The sequence below is a fragment of the Durio zibethinus genome, chromosome 26 (assembly GCF_047325235.1).
Source record: "Durio zibethinus cultivar Kanyao isolate XHJ-2024 chromosome 26, ASM4732523v1, whole genome shotgun sequence".
Lineage (NCBI taxonomy): Eukaryota > Viridiplantae > Streptophyta > Magnoliopsida > Malvales > Malvaceae > Durio > Durio zibethinus.
The window spans coordinates 13486310-13511761 of record NC_143187.1 but is presented as its reverse complement, the minus strand read 5'-3'; the positions used below and the strand labels follow the sequence as shown (position 1 = coordinate 13511761).

The following is a 25452-nucleotide window of genomic DNA, read 5'->3' as shown; positions in this document are numbered from 1 at the left end:
ATCATAACATTCATTTATGCATAATTTTGAGTCACTAGGAATCTTTTGATGAGAATTTTTGTGTTCTCAAATGAGAATCTTTGAATTTTAAATGAGAATCTTTGAAGTGTGAACCTAAATTTTATCGAATGTAAATCTTCAAACTCAAATGAGAATCTTTGAGGTGTGAAACCCAAAATTTTTCGAATGTGAATCTTCAAACTCAAATGAGAATCTTTGAGTTTCAAATAAAGATCTTTGAGGTGTGAAACCCTAAATCGTTGGATGTAAATCTTCGAACTAGAATGAAAAGTTTTAAACTTTTGGATGTGAATTTTCAAAGTTTGAACTTTTTGGATGTAAATCCCAAACATGAACCTTTGAACTTGAATGAGAAGCTTTGAACTTTTGGATGTGAATATCCAAAATTCAAATGAGAATCTTTAAATGTTGGATACGAGTCTTGCAATTTGCAAATGCAAATCTTGAGATGTTGCAAATTTGAATTCTTGTGAAATTGAAGTTTTGAGAATCAAATTTCAATGAATTCTTGCGAAGCTGAAAGGTTTTTACGAATCTGAATCTCTGAATTTCAAACTCAAATTGTGAATCTTTGAGTTTCCATTACAAATTTCATCAAATCTGATCTACGAATTTTTTGGACATGATTATTGATGAGCAATTTATTTTTCAAAAGTTGTGGTGCCTCTGTTTAGGGGAGTAATTTTATTTTTCCGAAGTTGTGGTACCTCTAAACATATGAGTAATTTGTTTTTTCAAAGTTGTGGTACCTTTATTTAGATGAGCAATTTATTTTTCAAAAGTTATGGTGCCTCTGTTTAGAGAAGCAATTTATTTTTTAAAAGTTATGGTGCCTCTGTTTAAAGGAGTATTTTTTTTCAAAGTAGTTGAGCCTCTGTTTAGAGGAGCTTTATTTACTTTTTCAAAAAAAAAAACACACAAAAATGTGTTGAGTTGATTGGGTTGTCTACGTCTTTGCATAATTTCTGTTTCACAGAAAATGTACAAAGAGGGGTAGTTGTAGACATTCTTATCTGTCTGAGGGTCTACGTTTGATTTTTGTTAATAAAAAATAATAAAAAATTAAAAAATGAAAAAAGCTAGAAAAAAATGAAAAAAAGAAGAAGTTGAATTTAGGTTGGAATTGGGTTGTAAGGTTTGAGTTAGGGTTAAGGGTGAAGTTTAACAGAAATTGGAATTCTTATCCAGATAGGGATTCTTTGGCTTTCAATCCTATAAATAAAGACCCTAAGTGAGGCCAGAGAACACACAAAATACGAAGAAAATAGAAGCAGAAAAAAATGAGGGGTGTTTAGAGAAGTAGAATCAATTTTAGAATGTTTTAGAAATTTTTTAAAGTTTTTGGTAATTATTTTTTTCTGAGAATTTTTTGGAAAATCTAGATTTTGGTGAAATTTTTGGCAAACTTTAATTTTTTGGTGTGTTTTCCTAGTTTTGGATAGCTTTTTCCAGTTTTCGATTGAATATTCAATTGGATTCTCGGTTTGTAGAGAGAAAGGGAAAGAAAAGAAAAGGGAAGAAAGAGAGGGAAGAAGGAAAATCTGAAGAAAAGACCAGATTTCAGCCTTTTATACTTGCACCAAATGACGTTATTTTGACGTTAAAAAGACTCAGGATCTGAGCATTTTTCATTCGGGCAACCCGACTCGAGCGCAACCCGCTTTGGCCGACTTGCATTCCGACCAACCCTTCAGTCGAGTCGAGCTAAGCTGAGCCGCATCTATGAGCTGTTTTTTATACCTCAAGCCAAGTCGAATTCCAGCTTGGTCGAGCCGTTTCGTTTTTTGGAATTTTATTCTTTTTTTGTATTTTTATTTTTATGTGTTTTTTTTAGTATTTTTGCATGATTAAATTTAGAAAAAAATAAAAATTTTAGGAATAAATATAAATTATCCAATGATGAAATTTATAAAAATTTCAAATGGTAAATTTTTATAAAACTCATAGGTGAGAAATTTTATCTAAATTTGTCCCAAATGATGAAATAATTTAGATAAAGTTTCAATAACAATAATTAATATTTATTTTCAAACAAAAAAAATTAAAAATTAAAAATAAAAAATAAAAAAAATAAAAATTTGGAATTAAATACAATTACCCAATGATGAGATTCTTAGAAATTTCAAATGATAAAATTTTAAGAAATCTTTAGGTGAGAAATTTTATCTAAATTTATCTCAAATTGTGAAATAATTTAGAAGAAATTTTAATAAAAGTAACTATATTCTTTTTCAAATAAAAATTTTGGTTGAAAATATTTGATAATTATTCAAGGATAAGATTCTTTGAAATTTTAAATAGTAAATTCCTAAGAAATCTCTAGATGAGAAATTTTTTATAAATTTATCCTAAATGGTGGAATAATTTAGATGAAATTTCAATAGAAATAATTGTTACATTATTTTCTTAAAAAAAAAAAGAATTTCTAAATAGGCCCAAATAGTAAAAAATTTAAAATTTTCAAAAAAAAAATTTCTAAATTAACCCAAATGGTGAAAAATTTAGAGATAAAAATTAAAATAAAAAAGAATTTCTAAATAGGTCTAAATGGTGAAAATTTTAAAAATTTAAGAATTCAAAAAGAGAAAATATTTTTAATTTAGCCAAAATGTTGGAATAATTAGATATATTTTCGAAAAAAAAAATCTTATTCCGACGACGGAGCCTTTTCAAGGAAACAAATAGGATCCTTGAAGACTTTTGAGATGAGAAAATATTTTTTAAGAATTTTATCAGATTGATGGAGAATCTTAAGAATTATTTCTAATATTTAACATTAAAATTTTAAAACCATTTGAACCAAGACCCTAGGATGAATTTAAAATAATATGGCACAATCTTTCAGATGGGCATGTGGGGGTGCTATATCGTTCCTCACATGTAACCGAACTCTCGAACCCTATTTTAGTTTGTAGACTCGTACCTATTTTTTTAGGGACCCTTAGTCAAGCTTAAGAGCTCCTTAAAAGGATAGATTCCTTGTGTGGCCAATCACACCTAATTAAAAAAGATTGATGGTGACTCCATTCATTTGTTAAGTCTAGCTATAGATTTTCGGATCTATATGTTATGAAAAGACTAAAATCGTTTAGTTTGTTCATTGAGTTTATCCAATTATACTAGAAGTATAATTGTATTAAAAATGTATAAAAGTATGAAAATAGAATGGTTGAAATTAATGAATATAGAGTTATGGCCACAACCAAAACCAACTATTTTTTAAAATGATAAGAATGAGGCAACAATGTTTGGAGCATATAAATGATATACAAAATGAAAAGTTTGGACATATTAGATTGAAGTGATTATATTAGAGATTCAATTTCAAGTGAGGGTAATTACCATAAAAGAAAATTGAGTTCTAAGATATTTAATTAATAGTACTTCAAGTAGAATGGATTTAAACCCTTACAATTAGACACCAATAATGGGAACCCAACTTCGAATTAATAACCTTTAATTACAAAGTTTAATGAGTAAAAACAAGTTATTGTTATGTGTTTGTTAAGTATTAGTAAAATCAATTCAAATTTTAGAAACTAGTGTGATCCATTGCGTAGGGAAGATGAGTTTTATGCTCTTAATAGAGTTTTAAATGTCTAAGCCAATGAAGATATAATGACAAATCTACCTATATAAACATAATAGTGGTGCCACTTCAACAAGAAGAATTAAGATCTCTCTTGTAATGTTTATAAATAGGATAAACACATGATCATATTAGTGCTAAAAGTGAAGTATTATGTGTGTTATATCATTAATTCTAACACTAGGAGCTCAGGTTTAATCTATGAATACCATCAACTTTATTAGAATTCTAATATATATATGCTAATTGAAGGTTTAAATTGAGAAATAGCTTTTTGTATCCATAATATTTGTTTGTGTGAAAGGTAAAAATTAAACACCAACATTCCAAACTAGTGGGGAACTATTAATAGTTTAGATTGTGTGCATCCTACATTGGATAAAAAGATTTAATTATTGATGAATAAAATTAATTTTTGTATTAATTTTATTCATATTTTAAATAATTATGTTTGAACACAAATAATTATCATATGATAAATGGTCATAACTATTTGAATATAAATAGATTATTATTCATAAAAGTCATGATTATATAATAGGTCATAACCATCTGAATAGAAGTTTATATTTGTTCATTCATTGTAAATAAATCTTTTAATATAACCATTTTTAATGCTTCTGATTAGAGAGTTTGAGGCTTTGTGGTATCCTAAAGGCATAATTGCCTTTAAGAAAGTGTTCTTCATGCCTCAAAGCCAAAATTCTTTTCTATTATTTCTCTTTGCTTATTTATTTTTCTAACGTGAAGTAGTTTTTTAAGGTCTCATGTGTTTATAGCTTTCTTTGGAGTTGTCTATTTTTTTTCCTACCTTTTATTGCACAGGGTGCTATGGGTTCCATTTCATTTGATTAAATGATAACTAAGATTGTGCGTATAGGGAAAAAAAGCTTTTTAAAAAAGAAAACAAGTAGAAGCATTAGTGGATCTAAAGTAAAAAAAGAAATTCCATGTGAAAGTTCCAATCTTGTTTTTTTTTTTTTATTTTATTTCATTGTAGTTCTTCATTCTTTTCATATTTGTAGATTGGCATAAGAAGAGAGGAACTTTTTTTTTTTTCATAGGAAAGTAGATAGCTTTGCTAAGATTAAGTAAAGGGAAACAAAAGCCTAAAGTTCTATATCTATTTGTCGTTCATGCACATGGTTTATTTACAATAGCCAAAAGCTCTATCATTTTGAGATTTTTGAATCTTTGTATAAAGACACACAGATGACTTTTCCTTGGCATGATGTTTGTATGTGAGGTTGGGAAAGCTATGCATGGTTTTTCTTAGATGTTGGCCAAATATGGAAAATAAGTTCAAAGCTTTTCCCTCTTATTTTATCTTATGGGTTGATAAACATGACTTATGGATACTTCACCAATTTTTTTTTATGTGCATGCATATTTTTTTTGTAAAATTAATTATAGTTTAAATTTTGGGTATTTTAATTTCTTGGTGGTTTAAATTTTTATGCTTGTTTTAATTTTTATGTGATTCAATTTTTTTTCACAATTTATTTTTAATGTAATTCATTTTCACATACTTTAAACTTTAAAAGAAAATAAATAGATAATGATAATAATAAGTTTGTTTTTAATAATAATAATAATAATAATAATAATAACTTTTACAAAAATAATAAAAATCTTAAAATTACTGCCTAGATGCTAGAGGGAGTTAAAAAACGTGTTTTAAAAAAAATAATAGTTCCACCTAAATGTAAGGGAAATTATTAAATAATAAAAATAAAATAATAAAAGATTAATAAATCGCAATAATAAAATTTTTAAGGAAAAATAAAATAAGTAAAAAATGCAAAAATTCAATTTCTTAAAGAAATTATAAAAACTAGCTTATTTCTAAAATCTACCTAGATGTTGGAGATTTTTTTTAGAAAGGTTCGTAAATTCTTAAAATCGTAAATTTTAAGTAAAAAATAAAACCTAAAATGAAACTTAAGATCCTAACTGAAACCCTAACCCAAAACCTAAAGTGAGACCCTAAATGAAACCCTAAATTGAAACCTAAAAATGAAACCTTAAATGAAACTTAAACCTTAAGTGAAACCCAAAACCCCAAATAAAACCCTAAATAAAACCCTAAACCTTAGGTAAAACCTAAAACCCTAAATGAAGTTTAAAACCTTAATTCACTCAAAACCCTGAGACCATTCCAAAATTCAAGGATTTATGTGAAAACCTTTTGTAAAAAATTGATTATCGAATGCTGCCTATATAATGAGGTATTTAAGAAATTTTATTTCATTATAATTTTCATATATTTTTGTAACTTAAAATAATAAAATTAAATAAATAATAAAAATAATAAAATAATATTTTAAATATAAATAGTCGTACCTAAACTCTACTTAAATGTTTGAAGAGTCCAAATAGTCTTTTTATATTTAAAAATTCGATTCTTAAATTTACATTTTATCATCATTTGCATATATCTCGTTTTTATATTAATGTTTACACTCATTATGCATATATATGTTTATTTTATTTATTGATGTTTAATATTAGTTATATCATTCTTTGTTTTTACTACATAAAAAGTTCTTCAAAAAATTCATTTAAAAAATAAATAAATAAAATAAATTTAAAACAATATTTCAGAAAAAATAATTTTTGGTATTTTACCTAGTTATTAGAGAGTCACTAATTATTATTATTTTTAAAGAATATTATTTTTATTTTTAAGAAAATGTTGTGATAAATCTTAAGTGGGAAGGAGTATCTTCAAATTTTACCTTTATGTAAGAAAATTTTAAGGTATTTATTTAATATATAGATTTTCACAAAATTTCTAAACAAAGATTTTTAATTGATTTTATTTCTTAAAAAAAAAGGGAATTATTATTAAATCTTAAAATGAACCTTTTTTTTTTTTTTTATCTAAACCCAATGATAGTGCATTATTAATTGATACCAATTTTATGGGTGCTATAGGGTGTTAATATTTCTCCATGTGTAATTGACTCCCAAATCTACTTTTGTTTTCATAGATCAAAATTATCTTTTTAATAAATTGTAAACTTGTTTTATTATTTTATTAAAGGATAAAATTTTTGGGTGGTCAATCACACCCTAAAAAGATTGGTGATGACTCATTATGTTTTCATGATTTTAAATTTTTACATCAAATGATCGAGCCTCCATATTGATACATTATGATAGCCAGGCAACTCCACTAAGGACATTTTAAGAGTCAAGCCAAAAATTTTAATTATGCACTATTGGAAGTTTTGAAATTAATTGATTTTAGTTGATATTTAATTTAATTTTCTTCATTTTAATTTTTTTCAAAAAAATAAAAATAAATAAATTGCATGTTAATTATCATCTTGTTTTGATTTTGTTATTTGTGATTCATTTATGTTGTTTAGATTGATATATTGCTTTGCATATTTTTGCACATTCATTTATATGCATAAGTTTTAAACTCAAGCTTTGTCCTTATTAGGAGGAAGTGAAGTAACTACGCTTTTGAAAAATGATAACCTTCGTATTTACTAGTAAAACATTTTCAGTCAAATCAAACTCTTTTCGTTTATAGTTTGTAATGAGTGAAGATTTGTGTGCCTTATTAATCTATAATGGACAATGATATAAGATTTGATTTAGAAACCTTTAGATGAATAAATCTCGACCTAACATATTGCAAGCTATGAGAAGCTTGCCTAGGGTAGAGCCATATCGCCATTTTAGAAAATCACTGTAGACACTCTATTTCATCTCGAGTTATCCTCGAATCTCAAATTAGTTTTAATTGGGCTTTAGACTTAACCTATTTGGATTTGTTTTGTCATTTGAGTATTAGGCTTATATTATATTTTAGACTCAATGCAAGCCCATTTGTTTATTTACTTATTTATTTTTACTTTTATCATTATTTTGAAAATAAGTAAAAAAGATAAAAAAAAGATAAAACAAGTGATAAGATTTGGTGGATTAAATTTTTGAAATTCAATTACTGCTTGAAATTAAAATTCAGATTGAAAAGGACAGGATGCTCAAATTTTGAATTAAAATCCTATCTTCATCATCCTTATTTAAACTGTTGTGCAGACCAACAAAAAGGGGAAACAGCGGAGCAAAATAGATTACACAAAATATCAGAGAATGGATCATAGAAAGACCACGATCCTTACCCATTTTCTCCACTTCAATAGCAGCTTAGCCCAACATCGCCATCTTTGCCTTCTTTGCCATTGCCATCACCCCATAGCTCTATTACTAAACTACATTGCCATCACCAGCCATAACCCCGTGTGAAACTACAAACACCATTGCCAAATTGAAAACCACCCTTCACATTACACTATTGCCGTCGATCAATCCGCCCCACCACCAATTCAGCTAGGCTCCACTAGAACCAATAATCCATCAGAACACACGGTAATTACACAGTAAACCCAAGGGAACAAAAAATAAAAAACTGAGCAAAATCACCCCACCACTTGCAAATCCACCATAGTAGAACTAAGGCAGTGCACGGCACACCCAACAACGTCCCAAATTCAATTCCAACCAACAATTAGGAAATTCACAAGCCCAATAGTAATAGCCATGCAAACTAGAAGTGATTGTAACTCTGACCACCACCCAGAAACCCAAAAAGAACCTAGCTTCATCACCTACCTCCTACCAAAAGGTCGCTCACCGCTAGTAAGGAACTCCAAAAAAGTAAAAAAATAATAAAGTAAAGTCAGAAACAAAGAAGCAAATTTTTTTAGGTTTCATTTGGGTTTTTATACAAAAGGTTTTGGTCTCTAAATTGGGTAAGAAAAGAGCCAAAAACAAGGGAAAGAATATACCTTAAGGCAATGGTGACCAGTGCAACAAGGAAGGAGATTCCTGAGTTTAGATCCACTACCTTCCATGGCAGATTCATGCGAAGCAAGCAAGTTTTTGAAGAATTCTTACCTAAATCCAGGACAATGAGATTGAGAAGAGTCTCGTGACAAGTTTCAGAGTAAATCGATGATCGAACAATGGCCAGTGAACGACCGCCGATGAAGGTTAGCAGCAGATGGCAGTCAGATTGTGCCAAAGTCTAAAAAAGATACTTAAGCTTTTGGCTGTTGTTTAAGAGAAAGGATAGAGCAAATTTCACATTAGAGAGAGAAAGTAAGGGAGAAAAATGAGAGAATAATATGATTTTAACCTTTTATAATGATCTAAAATGGTGTTGTTTTTAGAATGAACCTTCTAATAACCCACGTGCTGCTCCACCGGTAATCCGACCCAATCGCAACCTGTTTTTTGACATGCTTTCTAACAGTCAGTTGTGAGCCATTCTTCATTTCTTAGAGGAGAGCTGAGTCGCAGTTAGGGCTTAGTCGAGTCGTGATTGTTTTGCATTTTTTCTTCTTTCTTTCTTTTTTTTTTGTTATTTTGCTTATTTTTTAAAGTGAATTTTAAAAAAATAATAAATAAATATATTTCTAAGAATGATGAAAATATTGTAATATTAATTTTCTTAAAATAAAAACATATTTCAAAAAAATATTTTAAGGAAAAATGAAAGTATCAATTTTTCTTAGAAAATAAAATTTTTCAAAAATATATTTCAAAAGAAATGTTTTTAAGGAAAAATTAAAAGTATCAATTTTTTTTAAAAAATAAAATTTTATCTCAAAAAATATATTTCAAAAGAAATATTTTTAAGAAAAAGTTAAAAGTATCAATTTTCCTTAGAAATTTTTTTTTCAAAAAATAATTTCAAAAGAAACATTTTAAGGAAAAGTTGAAAGCATTAATTTTTCTTAATAAATTCCTTAAATAAAAATCTTCCCAATCTCAAAAATGTATTTAAGAAAAAAGTTGAAAGTATCAATTTTCCTTAAATAAAGGCATTATTTTTTTTAATAAAATAAGCTTAGAAAAATTGAAGTATTAATTCTTCATTGGAAATTTTTTTAAATGTTAAATAATTCGATGACAGAGTCTTTGCAAGAGAAATAATAGTTTTCTTGTATACTCTTGAGGTGAGAGAGTTTTCTTAATTTTCTGTCAAAAGTATTAGAGTCAATTAAAAATAATTTTCAATAATTAATTGTCTGGTAAGATTTTTAAGGCTTAATAGAGAACACGAAATCAAGCTGATACCATCCTTTGATGGGCATTATAGGGTGCTATAATGTTCCTCACACGTAACTATACTTTTAGACCTAGTTCTAGTTTCATAGACATTGAATCTACCTTTTAAAGGTACCTGAGTCAAACTTAGAAATTCTCTTTAAAATGGGATAGATTCAGTTAGGTGGCCAATTGTATTTTAACAAAAAAGATTGTTGGTGACTTTTTAAGTCAATATCTAGCTATAGGTTCACAGACCTAGATGTTATGACAATCACCAAAAGTTGGGATATAATATATATTTTGTTATTTTGTTGTATTATATGATTGCTATATTGTTTATATTATTTATTTTTTTGAATTATTAATTCATTTTAATTATATTTTTTTTAATTTTGCTGCATGCATCATATAGGCATTATATTTTTAGAGAGGGTATTTGTTTTGGGCCAATCATCAACAAAGAAGTTTTCATGAAACTATCAGTAGTGTCAACTTCTTACAAAAATTATTTAAATGTTAAAAGCCAAGCTAATCTCTTTCATAAAAATTACCCAAAAGTAGGATATGTGGGACATTTTGATACAATTTGTATTTAAGGTAATAGTGTAAATAAATATATGATAAAAAAGAGTCCAAATAAACAAACAAAAAAGAAAAAAAAAGATTTAGGATAGGTAAAAAGTTTGACTTCTTTTTGAAATTCAATTAGTGCATTTAACATTTATCGTTAAGGTGATTTGTATATATCTTTTTATCATTATCATATTCAAGCATTCATAGATATATTTTATGTAACATGTAAATTAAGAATTGACTCATTCATTCAGTAAGAACAATAGCATAGGCATTTTGGTTTAAACTCATGAAATAAAACATTTGTTTTTGTGGATACAAGAAATTGATTATATGAAGGATTAATTGGAGGTCTGAACTAGTGCGTTAGAACATAATTAAAAGGAGTTTGGTCATGATATTCAGAGATGATAAAATAGCTTGCTGAGTTGATGAAAACAGTTGATAAGCTCAAAGAATTTATTTTGGTGCCTTTTCAAGCATCTTTACCAATTTCAGCCTAAATAAGTCATATGAATTCATGGAGTAGTGATCAATTGAATCTGGCTGGGCCTAATACATTTTTTGAGCATGTTGAAGCATTCGGTAGTTTAAGTAATAATAAAGGTTTAGACAAAATCATAAAAGGGATGAGTGATCTGACCATACAAGTGTCCGAGCTCCAGAATTCAATTTCTAACATGGACTTACCAAGTTTCATACAACCTTCACAAATTGTTTTGAACTTGAACTTGCATTTAAATCATTTTTATATATGTCTTTGATCTCTTTTTCAAGTATATAAGATTAGGACCCAAAACTTTAATGCAATCTCCTAGAAGTTTATATTTGAACTAAAAATTTTAGCCTACCATTCCCTAACCACTTGTTTAGCCAATTTCTCAACTCCACACTTTTGCACCACCACCAATTTTGGGGAGTTTTAGTCAATTTGTTGCCAAAAAAATTACTTAAGAAAAAAAAATAGTTAGATCCTATCCCTTTTTCATATGAAAAACTCTTTCTCTATCTGTTTGAGAGACACATTGTTGTCTTTATGCCTTTAGAGCCTTTAAAATCTTCGTACCCAAAATATTTCAACCCTAATGCAAAATGCAAATACCATGGTGGGAATATGGAGCACTTCATTGAGAATTATGAGGGCTTTAAATGTAAGATGCAATCACTCATAAATGTAAAATGGTTCAATCCAACTATAATAGGGAATAAAAGATTTGAAAACAATGAGAAGAAAATGGCATGATGATAAAGATGGATGAGATTTTTTATTAAAGAGGGTATTCAAGTGATAGGTTGTTGAGAAAATAAAATGCTTTGTGATTTTTTTTTGTTTGAAAAATGTTTCTTTTTATGTTAATAAGATGTCTTTTTGAACTTGAATATGTGAATTATGATTTGACTTTAATTTTGGCCTTTTTCCAATTTCTACACTTTTCACTGAAGAGTTTTGTTATTCATGCATTCATTCATTTATGTATGTACGCAATAGAGTGCAATTCATGTGTGTTCTAAAAAAAAAGATTTTTTTTGAAAATAATTCCTACGATTTTTTTTAAGGATCAAGAGAATATTGATTCAAAAAGGAGAGATGAAGGAGATTATCGAAGGATTTTTTGCTTAATAAAATGACCAACCTGAAGGACCTAGCTTAGGACCTATAAGAGAGGAGTTATGGATTTTAGATGAATAGAAAATGTATAGTCTCTTAGAAGAAAAGATTCAAGTAGTTGAAAGAAAGGACAAATCTTATGATACAAAAGAATCCCAGCTAGTTTTGGGTGTGGTTATTTTGCCAAAGTTTAAATTTTTGACATTTGTGAAGTATAATGAAACTGGATAGGGGTGAGTAAATGGTCGGTTTGGTCGGTTCGATTTAAAAAAATTAATAACCGACTTAACCGACTTTCATTTAACAAATAATCGAATCGATCGAATATTATTAAATAATCGACCATAATCGAACTGATCAAAATCGGTTTGATTCGGTCGGTTCGGTTAAATAATCAATTTTTTTATCATTTTTCTTCCTATTATTAATAATTATTTAACCACAAATTCAATTCAATAAAATTTCAAACTCTAGTATCATTCAAACTAAATTACTAAAGAATTTAATAATTTCAACAATATTTTACAAAAATAAAAAATAAAAATATTTATCTCAATTTTTGTTATTTTTAATTATTAGAAAGTTAGTTAATTCGGTTAGTGCAGTTATCAATTTTAAAAATTGAAAACTGACCGAATTAACCAATTTAACTGATTTAAAAAATCGATTATAACTAAAATCAAATAAATTAAACCGATTCAACCGAATTCACTCTATTTCGATCGATCTAGTCGGTTCAAATAGACTTTTGCTCACCCATAGAATTGGATGTCTTAAGACACATTTGGCTCAATATTGTCACAAAATGGTTGGGTATGTCGGTGACGAAAAGTTGCTTATTCATGCATTTCATGAAAGTTTAGTCGGGGTAGTAGCCAATTGGTATTATAGTTTAGAAAGCAACCAAATTTGTACTTAGAGAGATTTATCTTGAGTACTTTTAAAGCAATACTAGCATATGTTAGATATGGCTCCAGATCGATCAATCTTTCAAAACATGAGAAATAGTCCCAATAAGAGTTATAAAAAATATGCTACTAGATGGAAAGAGATTGTATTGCAAGTTCGACTACCTTTAACTAATAAGGAGTTGAATTTTCTATTTTTGGATACCTTTTATTCTCTTTATTATGATAAGTTGATTGGTAACACATCCTTAGAATTTATCAATTTTCTATTTACTATGAGTAGAATTGAAGATGGGATAAAAAAGGGAAGAATTATAAATGCCAATATGGAAATTCCTAATGAAAGACAGATGAATGTTTTCGACGAAAATACTCAAGAGATAATTGTTGAAGGGCAAAATGAGAGAAACCTTATCATGATACAAAAAGGTTTGGTGTATGACTATTCCCAATGGTTACCATATTGTTCCCAATGGACACCTTACCATCATACAAGAACATTATGCATCATAGTGTCTCATATATTTATATTGTCATTTAAGATTTTTTTTATTTCTTTTGAGTTTTAGACTTGTATGTTTTCTTTAAAAAATAATAAAAGGGGAAAAATGTTAGATTTGAATAAAAGCCCCATGTAGTTAAGTACTAAGGCTATAGAAAAAAAATGCCTTAAAGAAAAAAGAGAAATAGAAAAAGAGAAAAGAATAAAAAAAAAGAATAAAAAAAATGAAAGTTTTGAGTTTCGGGAGAGTTGGTAATCATTATTAGGAATTACTTAAATATCTAAACCCATTTTTTAAATCATTCAGTTAATTTCATTTATCAGCTATGACCCTTCAAAAGCCTTGAATTTGAATTTATGAATCCTATTTTCAGTTGATAATGTTATAATATCAAAGGCTGATATTCTTGTCATAACGTATAGATCCGTAAACCTACCGCTAGACATGGATGAAAGGGAGTCGTTACCAATCTTTTTTGTTTTAAGTATGATTGGCCATTTAAAGCAGATTCTAATCCATAAAACCAAAATTTAGGTACGGGAGTACTGTTACGCATGGAAAAGATTATAGCACCTATCCAAAAGATGATACTAGTTTGATTTCAGATTATCCAAGCCTTAATCATATTTATAATTTATCAAATTGTTTAATATTAAAAATTAGTCTTAAAATCATTCCAATAGTTTGGTAGCAACTTTAAAATAATTCTCTCACCTTAGGAGTATTCATGGAGATTAATGTCTTAGTCTAAAGAGACTTCGTTATCCAATTTATTAAATTATTTTATTCTGAAAAAAATAGTAAGTCTCCTAATAGTTTGATAAGACTTACTTTGAAGTAGATCTTTCAATAGTTTAGTGAGATTTTATACAAATTTGAGAATTAAGTCTCCCAATAGTTTGGTATGACTTAATTTGAATAAATCCTCAAATAGTTTAAAGGATAAAAATTCATTTATTTTACACTTTTTATATTGTTATTTTTTTGAAAAAAATTTTATGAAATTTTCAAATAGTTTGGTGGATTCCATTTTAAAAAATTAAATCTATGAAAATTTTTCAATAGTTTGGTAAATTTCATGAATTTATTTATCTAGGATTTTTATTTGAAAAAGATTTTTTGTTATTTATTGAAATGGTTTTTTTTTTGTTTTTATAAATATTTTTTGAAAACTTAAAAAGATTTTTTTTGTTTTATTATTTTGAAAACTTATTTGAAAAGATTTTTTTGTTTTTTTTATAATTTTTTTTAAACCTATTTATTTTCAAAAATAAAATAACAGAAATAATTTTTACAAAATTTCTCAAAAATAAAACCATAATAAAAAAACTAAAAAAAATGAGCTAAAAAAATAAAATCAAAAAATAATAATAAAAAAAAAACCTTGCAATCAGGTCGAGTCGGGTCGGAACGCGGGTTGATGCGCGGGTTATCGGGTCAAAGCGTAAATCTTGGGTTGTCCAACACAGTGTCGTTCTGGGACAGTATATAGGCCAAGTCCCAATGTTTTTCCTTAGAATCCTTTTTACTCTCTGTCTCTCTAAACTGATAAGCTCTGACTTCTTTCTAAAATTTCCTAAGAACCTCTCGAAAACTTCAATCAAAAATTAGAAAACCCATCAGTTTCTGGGGAAGTCGTTGAAAAATTCAATCAAAAACTAGAGAACCCACTGGTTTCTAAAAAATTGGCTAGAATTTGATAGAGAAATTCAATCAGTCACTTGAAAACTCATAAAAAATTTTGTGTTCTTTCCAAAAACCCAGATTTTTTCAAAAAATCCCAAAATTTTTAGATTTTTCCTAAATTTTCTCAGATTACTCCCATAATTCTCCAAAAACCTAAAACTAAACCCCAAAACCCAAACCTAAATCCAAAATCTTCAATATTCCTAAAAAACTTTTAGATCAAAATATAGAACCTTACTGCCCAGAAATCTATCCTCAGAGTACAACAACCAAATTTTTTTCAAAATTTATTTGTGTGTGTTTTCTGTGATGTTAGTGCAATTTATAAGCAGCCTTATAACAAATTTAAGAAACATACATAATCAATTCAGGCTTAAATCTTGGAATTTGATTTTGCCCGAGCCTTAGTTCAAGATTTTGAATAGGTCCCAATTGAATCTGGTCAGTTATTTAGGCTTGATTATCATTAAAAACATTTGATTATGAGATTTTGATCTGGTTTATTCAGTTGTCATTTTTAAAATTCTCTCCAAAAATCGATAAAGAAAAAAAGGAAGAAAAATTGATAATAATAATGATATAATAATAATAATAGAAATAATAATAATAATGATGATGATCATAATAATAATAATAGTAATAATAATAATAATAATAATAATAATAATAATAATAATAATAATAATAATAATAATAATAATACTATAACATGGTTTAATTGACCTCAGATACGGTCCAATTGACCCCGAACATAAATGGATATCTATAACTGCCCCTCTTTACACATTCCTGTCAGACATGGATGGTATAAAGACCTAGACACCCATTTTATTCTCAAGAGTCAATTAGTGAGTAAAACTGATCGGGACTGAACCATGAGTTTGGAGATGAAGCAACTAAGATCAAGTCAAAGTCAAAAATAAATGATCGAGATAAAACCATAAGTCATAAGAAATGATTTTGACTGAGCCAAGATCAGGTGACCGGAGTAAAACTATGAGTCAAAAATGAAGTGACTAAGATCGAGTCAAGGTCAAAAATAAATGACCAAGATGAATCATGAGTCATAAGAAATGATCTGGATTAAGCAAAGATCGGGTGACCAGGAACTATGAGTCAAAAATGAAGCGACTAGGATCGAGTCGATGTCAAAAATAAATAACCGAGATGAAACCACGAATCATAAGAAATGATCTGGACTAAGTCAAGATTGGGTGATTAGGGCAAAATCACAAGTCAAAAATGAAACAATCAGGATCGATCAAGGTAAAAAATAAATGATCGGGATGAAATCACAAGTCATAAGAAATGATCTAGACTGAACTAAGATTGGGTGACCGAGGCAAAATCACAAGTAAAAAATGAAGCAACTAGGACAGAGTCGAGGTTTAAAATAAATGATCGGGATGAAATCATGAGCTATAAGAAATCATCTAGATTGAGCCAAGATCGGGTGATTGGGACGAAATCATGAGTAAAAAATAAAGTGACTAGGACCGAGTCAAGGTAAAAAATAAATGATCGAGATGAAACTATAAGTCATAAAAAATGATTTGGATTGAGTCAAAAATTAAGCAGCCAAGACAGAATCGAAGTCGAAAATAAATAACTATGATGAAAGCATAAGTCATAAGAAATGATTTGGAATGAGCTAAGATCAGGTGACTGAGGTGAAACTATGAGTCAAAAATAAAGTGAGCAAGATCGAGTCGAGGTCGAAAATAAATGATCAAGAGAAAACCACGATTCATAAAAAATAATCTGGATTGAGCCAAGATCGAATAGGTTATATATGGTAATATGACGATGCAAATGCATGTCCTATCTAAGATTTAAAGGTAAACACAATGTATGTAATACTGATGTCATGAAATTTCAATTGTGGTGACAAAGTTCTCAAGACTCCACCAATCTTTCTTAACTTCTCAATAATCTTAAGACAAGTTCTGTCAACTAATCCATGTCTTTTTTCTTATTTGGTTATAACCCATAAGTCATGTCAATTGATCTATCACTAAATTCATCACTGGGTTATCTTATTTGCCTTATTGTAAATCATTTTCTCATGCTTTTTTCATTTATCTCATCTTAGGTTTCTTTTAAAAAAATAGAAAACTTTTTCATGAAAAATGCCATTCATCTATTTGCCATCATTTAAATCAGTGACAGATATGATAAATTTTCTTGGTTCATTCAAGGAATGTTCATTTAGTGAAGAGTCATTAACAACTCAAAGGTGAATAAAGGTAAAATGTCATGATTTATTCAAATAGAATATTAACATCCAAAGTAATGATTGCTCAGATAATTTTGAACTTAAACTCAAGATCATCATTCAAAAACACATTCCATTAATACCTTCAATCTTTGAACTAATCATTATATCCATTATTGGGATCTTTACATGAAATTGTTTTTTTTTAGTTTTCAACTTTACTTAAACTGCCCTTTCGGGCTTTCAGTTTAAGTCTTCCTTTTTTTTTATTTTCTTATTTTTTTGTTTTTGCTTTTTTGCTTTTCCTCTTTTTTTTACACATCTTTTTCTCATTTCTCTTTTCTCTTTTATTCATCAATGATACTTTGATCAAAGCTTCATACAATCTAATGTCAAATTTGCCCTAATTCAATTCATGATTCTCTAAATCAAGTATTCACATTTGATCAAAATAAACTTTTAAGGGACGTAATGTAGGCTAGGGTAAATGATACCAAAGAAATGGATAAAATAGGCTCAAATTGTATTTGAAGGGTAATCAAATCAATGATCATTTATTTATATGGAGCACTTTGACATTTTACCCTATCAATTTTTTCTCTTTTTTTTTTTTTTTTAGTGGAGCACTTTGGCATTTTGTCCCATCAAAATTTTTCTTTTTCTTTTTCTTTCCTTTTTTTTGGTGGATGTTGGCATTTTGCTCCCATTAATTTCTCCTTTATTTTTTTTTATTTTTCATTTGTCAAAAAAACTTGAGCACAAAAAGGCTTTACCCTTAAGAATGAACAAATCTCTCAAACTTTATCCCTCAATATGGGGGTGATCTTTGGTTAGGGTTTCTCAAAAAAAAATTTCAACAGGCTTAAATGGGATAGTAAAGGATAATTTTATTTTTTGAAGGATAGAAGAAAGATGATCATTTCTCATTTCGAACATGAATACTCTTAATAAAGAACATTCATTGATTGGGAGCAAGCTTGTGAGTGAACAATCATAAAGATCATGTGTCATATCACTTTCACCTTTCAATAAGCCAAACTTTTACCAGAGTTATCTCTTTTTTAGTAATCCTAATGAACCGACAATCTCAAATTTATCAATCAAACCATTATGAATGGTATCAAATCCTGAATTATCATTCTGATTTTTTGAACCTTCATTATTCAAAATCAAAGAAATGGATATAAGAAAAAGTATAAGAAGGTAAAAATAAATAATGGGTATTCACGCAAAAGAAAAATATCATAAAAATACATCAAACATGTCACTTTATTAAAATAATAAAAATAAGATGAAGTCTAAGTACATAAAAAGATTCATATTCTTAAGAAATCCAAGATGATAAGTAGTTTCGATCAACCTCCCTAAAATTTATGCATCTGGATGATTGGGTGATGGGTCATTACTGACATTGGATGCAGTGTTTCCACTAGTACCAAAATTTATCAACCTTTTTTTTATCAGGCTTTGTACCATATATTTTAGAGGAATATAATTTTCAGTGAAATGGCCTATCACCCCAAAATGGTAGTCACAGTGGGCAATGGAGTTATACCATTTGAGATAAGAAAGTTCAAGTTACTTTGTAGGAATGGGAGCAATCAAATGAATCTTGTAAAGTTTTTAGTACAAATCTATGTAACTCATAGGGATAGGGTCAAATGTAAACTTTTCTTGATTTCATGGTTCTCGCGCACCACTTGTTGGGATAATTAGATGAATAGAAGGCCTAGGTGTAGATGGATAAGAAAGCATTGAGTGGATTGGTACACCATAGTAGAAACATGACTTGTGAAATAATGATAAATAGGATAAATTGGCTGAAGATAGTTTCTGGATTACTACCTATCGAAACTCACTACTTTAGTCTCACTTTCTTTTTTCTTAGACATCTTTTTAATAGTAGATGACTGTTTTTTTTTTTTCTAATTTATCGCTCTTGATTGTATTTTCAATGATCTCTCCTGAAATCATTATGTCGATAAAATTTTTAGTCATATTCCTTACTATTTTCTCATAATATGGCTACTTGAAAGTGTTTACAAGTAGCATTATCATTTCTTTCTCTATTAAAGAGGGTTGTACCTGAACAACGACATTTCATTACCTTTGGGCATACTTCTTGAAATATTCGGATGCTTTCTTCTCCATCCCTTATAATGAAAGATGATCATGAGCTATATCTATGATATGAAGATATTGGTTAATGAAGGACTAAGTTAGATCCTTCCACGATTTAATGCTAGTCCTATCCAACTGGACATACCATCTTACAGTGGACTCGAGCAAGCTATCTTGAAATGTATGCATTAGTAGTTTTTCATTGTTGGTGTGAGCTGCCACCTTATGACAGTACATTGTGATATGTGTAATAGGGCCTTTGGTACTGTCATTCTTCTCAAATTTTGGTATCTTAAATTTTGAAAGAATCACAACATCTGAAACCAAACAAAGGTTGGCTGCATCTATGGATCCATAAAAATAATGCCTTCTACAGCCCGTAATCCTTCTTTAATCATGCTTATAGTTTAGTGGGTCTTAGAGTCTTCTGAGGGTACAGTTATTTGTAGCTTTTCTTTCTTTTTTGTCTCATCTAGAGTAGGGATTTAAATGGGCTCAACTATCCTTTTGATGAAAATAGGATTATTATAACTTTAGATGTTTTCATGATCGGATGTCATTCTTGGGTAGTTGTAATTTGGAATGGTTCCTTATTGTGGTTGAAAGATTGGTGCAGTTTGAGTATAATGTGGGTCAAAACCTAAAAGATATACTAATTCAGTAGGTTCTTGTGAAGTATCTTTTTCCATCAATTTTCTTCTATTTGCCTTTTTTAAGGCTTTCAAAATTTTACTTAACTTTTCTTTAAGTATCTCCTGAGCCTTTTTTATCTTTTCAAGATGATTTGCATTGTCTTACTCCATCTTTTTGGCTCTAGCTTAAGTGTAGTACTGATGTTGAGCTATCATTGAACCTTGATTTCCCATAATTATGGTGTAAATTTAGGATGATGTTTATGGAACTATCAGATTACGTGTGAGAATTAATGCAGTGATGCATGAATACATGCAAACACACAAAAAGGTTAGTGAGCGTAATATGAATATGCATAAAAAGAAAAGAAATTAAAAAAAAAAACAAGAAAAATCAATTAGTCACCTTAACAAAAAATAAAAAATAGACACTATAAAGCTAACAACAACATGACCCTAGATTTAGGTTAACTATAAAGGGTGGAAGGGCATGGATTTATTTATGGTTAGGCTCTTAAAGTTAATTGTATGTAGTTTGGATTACTTCTAAAAGGTTTCCAATTTGTTCCTTACATCATAGTCCATCAGAACGTAGTAAAGCACTCCGATCCTCCACCATCATAGGTTACAAATGGAAAGGGTTCAATCTGAGTATAAGTATTTTACAGGCCCATGTAGAGACATAAAATCTCACAAGAGCATAGGTACTTTATTCATTCCTAAAGTAAAGCTCGGGTGGAGAGCTTTATGTTATGTAATGCAAGTGAATGACAGATACAATAAATAAATGAATAACTAACAAATATAAGCAATAAAAAAAATCCCAAATTTATTAGGCAAGGCTTGGATAATAAGAAATCGTTCACTGGCCTAACTCTCAATGTCCCTAATCGAGTCACCAAACTATCATAACGTGTAGATCCATTGACCAACTGTTAGACATAGATGAAAGAGAGTCGCCACTAATTTTTTTTATTTATGTGCGATTGGCCACCTAAAGCAGATTTTGATCCATAAAATTAGAGTTTAGATTCGAGAGTACGGTTACGCATGGAGAAGGTTGTGGCACCCCCATAGTGCCCATCCAAAGGATGGTACTAATTTGATTTCAAATTATCCAAGCCTTAATCATATTTGTAATTTATCAAATTGTTTAATATTAAAAATTAGTCTTAAAATCATTCCAATAGTTTGATAGCAACTTTGAGATAATTCTCTCACCTCAAAAGTATTTATGGAGACTAGTGTCTCACTCTGAATAGACTCCATCGTCAGATTCATTAAATTATTTTATTTTTTAAAAAATAGTAAGTCTTAAGTCTCCTAATAGTTTAGTAAGACTTACTTTGAAGCAGATCTCTCAATAGTTTGGTAAAATTTTTATACGAATTTGAGAATTAAGTCTCTCAATAGTTTTGTATGACTTAATTTGAATCAATCCTCTAATAGTTTAGACGATAAAAATTCATTTATTTTACACTTTTTATATTTTTATTTTTTTGAAAAAAAAATTTATGGAATTTTTCAATAGTTTCGTAGATTCCATTTTAAAAAAATTAAATCCATGAGAATTGCCAATAGTTTGGTAAATTTCGTGAATTTCTTTATTTAGGATTTTTATTTGAAATTTTTTTTTGTTATTTATTGAAAGGGTTTTTTTTTGTTTTTATAAATATTTTTTGAAAACTTAAAAAGATTTTTTTTTTGTTTTGTTTTCTTTTATTATTTTGAAAACTTATTTGAAAAGATTTTTTTTATAATTATTTTTTAAAAAAACCCATTTATTTTCAAAAATAAAATTACAAAAATAATTTTTACAAAATTTCTAAAAAATAAAACCATAATAAAAAAAACTAAAAATAAAATGAGCTAAAAAATAAAATGAAAAAAGGAAACCTTGCAATCGGGTTGGGTCGAAACGCGGGTTGGCATACGAGTCACCGGGTCAATGCGTGGATCTTGGGTTGTCTAAAACAACATCGTTCTGGGATAGTATATAAGCCAAGTCCCAATATTTTTCCTCAGAATCCCCTTTATTCTCTCTTTAGATAAAAAAACTGACTTCTCTCTAGAATTTTCCAAGAACCTACCGGACACTTTAACCTAAAATTGGAAAACCCACTGATTTTTGGAGAAGTTGTTGAAAAATTCAACTGAAAACTAGAAAACCCATTGGTTTCTGGAAAATTAGGCTGAATCTAACCGAAAAATTCAACCGATCATAGAAAAACTCATCGAAAAATTTGTGTTCTTCTCAAAAACCAAGATTTTTCCAAAAAATCTCAGAATTTTTAGATTTTCCTAAATTTTGCTTAGATTACTCCCAAATTTCTCTAGAAACCTAAAACTAAACCTCAGAAACCCAAAACTAAATCCAAAATCCTCAATATTCCCAAAAAAACTTTCAGATCAAAATATAAAATTTTACTGCCCAGAAATCTATCTTGAAAGTACAATAACTAAATTTTTTTCAAAATTTCACCGTGTGTGTTTTCTATGATGTTAGTGCAATTTATAGGCTACGTTAAAACAAATTTAGGAAACAAATAGAATCAATCCAGGTTTGAATCCTGAAATTTGATTTTACCTGAGCCTTAGTTCAGGATTTTGATTTGGTCTCAATTGAATCTGGTCAGTTATTTATGCTTAATTCATCATTAAAAATGTTTGACTATAAGATTCTAATCTGGCTTATTCAATTGTTGTTTTCAAAATTCTCTCCAAAATTTAAGAAAAAAAGAAAAAAAGAAAAAAATGATAATAATAATGATATAATAATAATAATAATAATAATAATGATGATGATGATGATGATGATGATGATGATGATGATAAAATACTATACAATATACTAATAATAATAATACTATAACATGGTTCAATTGACCCCAGATATGGTCCGATTGACCTCAAACACAAATAGGTGTCTACAATTCTTTTTCAAGGCATAAAATAGCTAATTGAAAAAAGAAAAAGGAAATGCGATTACTAGAAGATTAGGCAAACATGACATTTTTTTAAGAATTCAAATATGATAATTTGATGTGTCAATGTTACGCTATAGTTTCAAATTTTTAAAATTAAAGCCACCTTAAGTCTCGCAAAATGATCTCAGACTTACCAACCTTCTAGCTCTTTACCCCAAAGTTGGCCTAGCATATGTATTAAGGGCACGTTAATTAGAAACTTACCAACCTTTTAGCTATTTTCCCTAAAATTAGCTTGGCCCATGTGTCTTGAGGAGCATGTTAATCAGAAAAAAAAGATCTCGTTACCCTTAAGACAACGTGAGTTATGATCAACCCATTCGTTCTCTTTTTGGTAAAGTGAAATGGATCATTTGATACCTTAAATGGGTTCATTCCATATGACCATTTTCTCCTTCATTTCACATGACCATTTTTTCGTAATAACTTTCATTAAGGGTGTTTTGTTAAAATGGGATATCTTTCATGAATTGCATTACTAACAAAGTAGATTTATGTATGAGTTATAGAGAGGTATGTCAAAAAAGTCAAGAAAAAAGAGAGAAAAGAAAAAAAATGAATAAAAGAAAAATGGTTATAACATCATGCACTTAGGAAATTCGAATAAATCTAAATAAAGATCTGATAAATAAAAAAAATTGAGAGAAAAAATATGAAAAAAACAAAAGTCCAAAATGAAAAAGCTAAATGAAAAGGTTAAGAAAGACAAAATAAATAAATAAATAAAAGAAAAAACTTTTGAAGTGAAAAACCTTTCTTTAAGTTTTTTTTTTTCAAATGAAACTGCTCTTTAATTAAGTGATCATGCTTGAATCACAAATGATCATTTTTCATTACTCCTTCACAAATGTAAAAATTTATCCCTTACAAACCCTTTGAGCCTGATAAAATTCTTTAAAAAAAAACCCTAACCATGAATCACTTTCCATACAGGGGACAAAAAGGATGCATTTAAATGTTAAAAATGGTGATGTCCAAATGGAGTCTTGAATGTTAGGACAAAAGCTCAATATAAAAGTTTTTAAAAGTTTTGGATCCACTAAAAGATAAAAAAGAAAAATAGAAGTAAAAGAATGAAAAGAAAAAGTAAAGAAAAAATGAAAAAATAAAAGAAAAAAATGGAGAAAAGGGAAAATGAAGAAAAAAAAATTGAATGGGTGGAAAGCACAAGAAAATAATAGAGAATATATCCTAGAGTGAATCTTTCAAATAAAAAAAATTATCTTTAATTTCAATTACCTTTAAACACTTATTTTGGGCTTATCTATCCCTTTTCTTTGAAAACCCCTTAACCTTAGCCTATGTTACAATCTATGAAAGTCCATATCAGATCTAGCATGAATACTTAAAAATTGAAAAGCTTCTCTTGAAAGAATGGCCATGAAACCCATGAAACTTATAAACCTGTTTAATCCCTTTTTATTGCTTAATTTCCTGTTTAGACTATTAACTTATTTTGGATAAGTTTGAACTCTTAAATGCATAATGTAGTAATAAAAAATAAAAAAAATAAAAAAATGATGAATGTGGCTCTAAGATAAAAACCTTACATGAAGGCAATCTAAAGCAAACATTTAAGGCCACCCCTAATACTAAATGAGATGAATGAGGAAACAAAGGTAAGCCAAACTTTATTTTGAAAAATCTAATATATCAAGGTCCCAAAAGTTTGAGACGGGTTGGTTTTGAAAAGTTCAACCTTTTTCCATTCCTAAATAACTTTTCAAAAACTCAAGCCCTTACAACTAACTTGACATATATCAAAATATCATATTTGAAGGTTAAAGAAACTGTTTAATATGTTTGATTTTTAAGGGATTCATGTTTTTGAAAACACTTATATTTCATCTATGAGCCTACAAGGAAAAAATATGTGTCTTTTTTATCCCTTTCAGGTGGATAAACCTCTTTCAATGAACAAAAACTTTTGTATATTGAACCATTCAATCTATTTGGAAAAAAAATTTTAAACTCCTTCATTTCTGGTAAGGATCGCCAATTCTCGAGAAAAAGTTAAGCTTAAATTATGTTATACTATTAGAAATTTAAGCTCAGGTTAATTGGCATATAAGTTTTAAGCTTAGTCTAGCTAGCATGCAAGTGCAATTTAGCTTGCACATAAGCCTAGTTTAGCTAGTACGTAAGCTCAAATTAGCTAGCACATAAGCCCAAATTAGCTGGCATGTAAGCCCGAATTAGTTAAAAATTGCACACCCTTTTTGTTCCCTTCATATAGTGAATTCATTTTGATTAAATAGAAATTTGGTGTGTTGAATCATCTAATCTATTAGGAAAGATATTTTTCAATTTTTTTTATTTTTGATAGGGATCATTAGTTCCCTAGAAAAGTTTAAGTCTACCTAAGATTTAAGTCTAGTTTAGTTAGCATCTGATGAAATTTAAGCCCAGTTTAACTAAAAACTAATGTAAAATTTAAACCTAGATTAGTTGCACCCAATGAAAATTTAAGCCCACCCAATGAAAATTTAAGCTTAGATTAGTTGGCACTAAAGAAAATTTAAGTTCAGATTATTTG

General features: G+C 28.4%; 1 long non-coding RNA gene across 2 annotated transcripts; it reads right to left on the bottom strand.

Annotated features, from left to right (window-relative positions):
* Positions 1-7530: 7530 nt before the first annotated feature.
* On the bottom strand, positions 7531-9018 carry LOC149511364 (uncharacterized). 2 transcript variants are annotated; one of them, XR_016334225.1, is made up of 2 exons: positions 8766-9018; positions 7531-8679 (listed from the first exon to the last, which is right to left on the bottom strand). It is a non-coding gene; the product is annotated as an uncharacterized LOC149511364 (long non-coding RNA). The 2 variants fall into 2 exon arrangements; XR_016334226.1 differs by having other exon boundaries at positions 8807-9018.
* Between the last annotated feature and the right edge of the window lie 16434 nt (positions 9019-25452).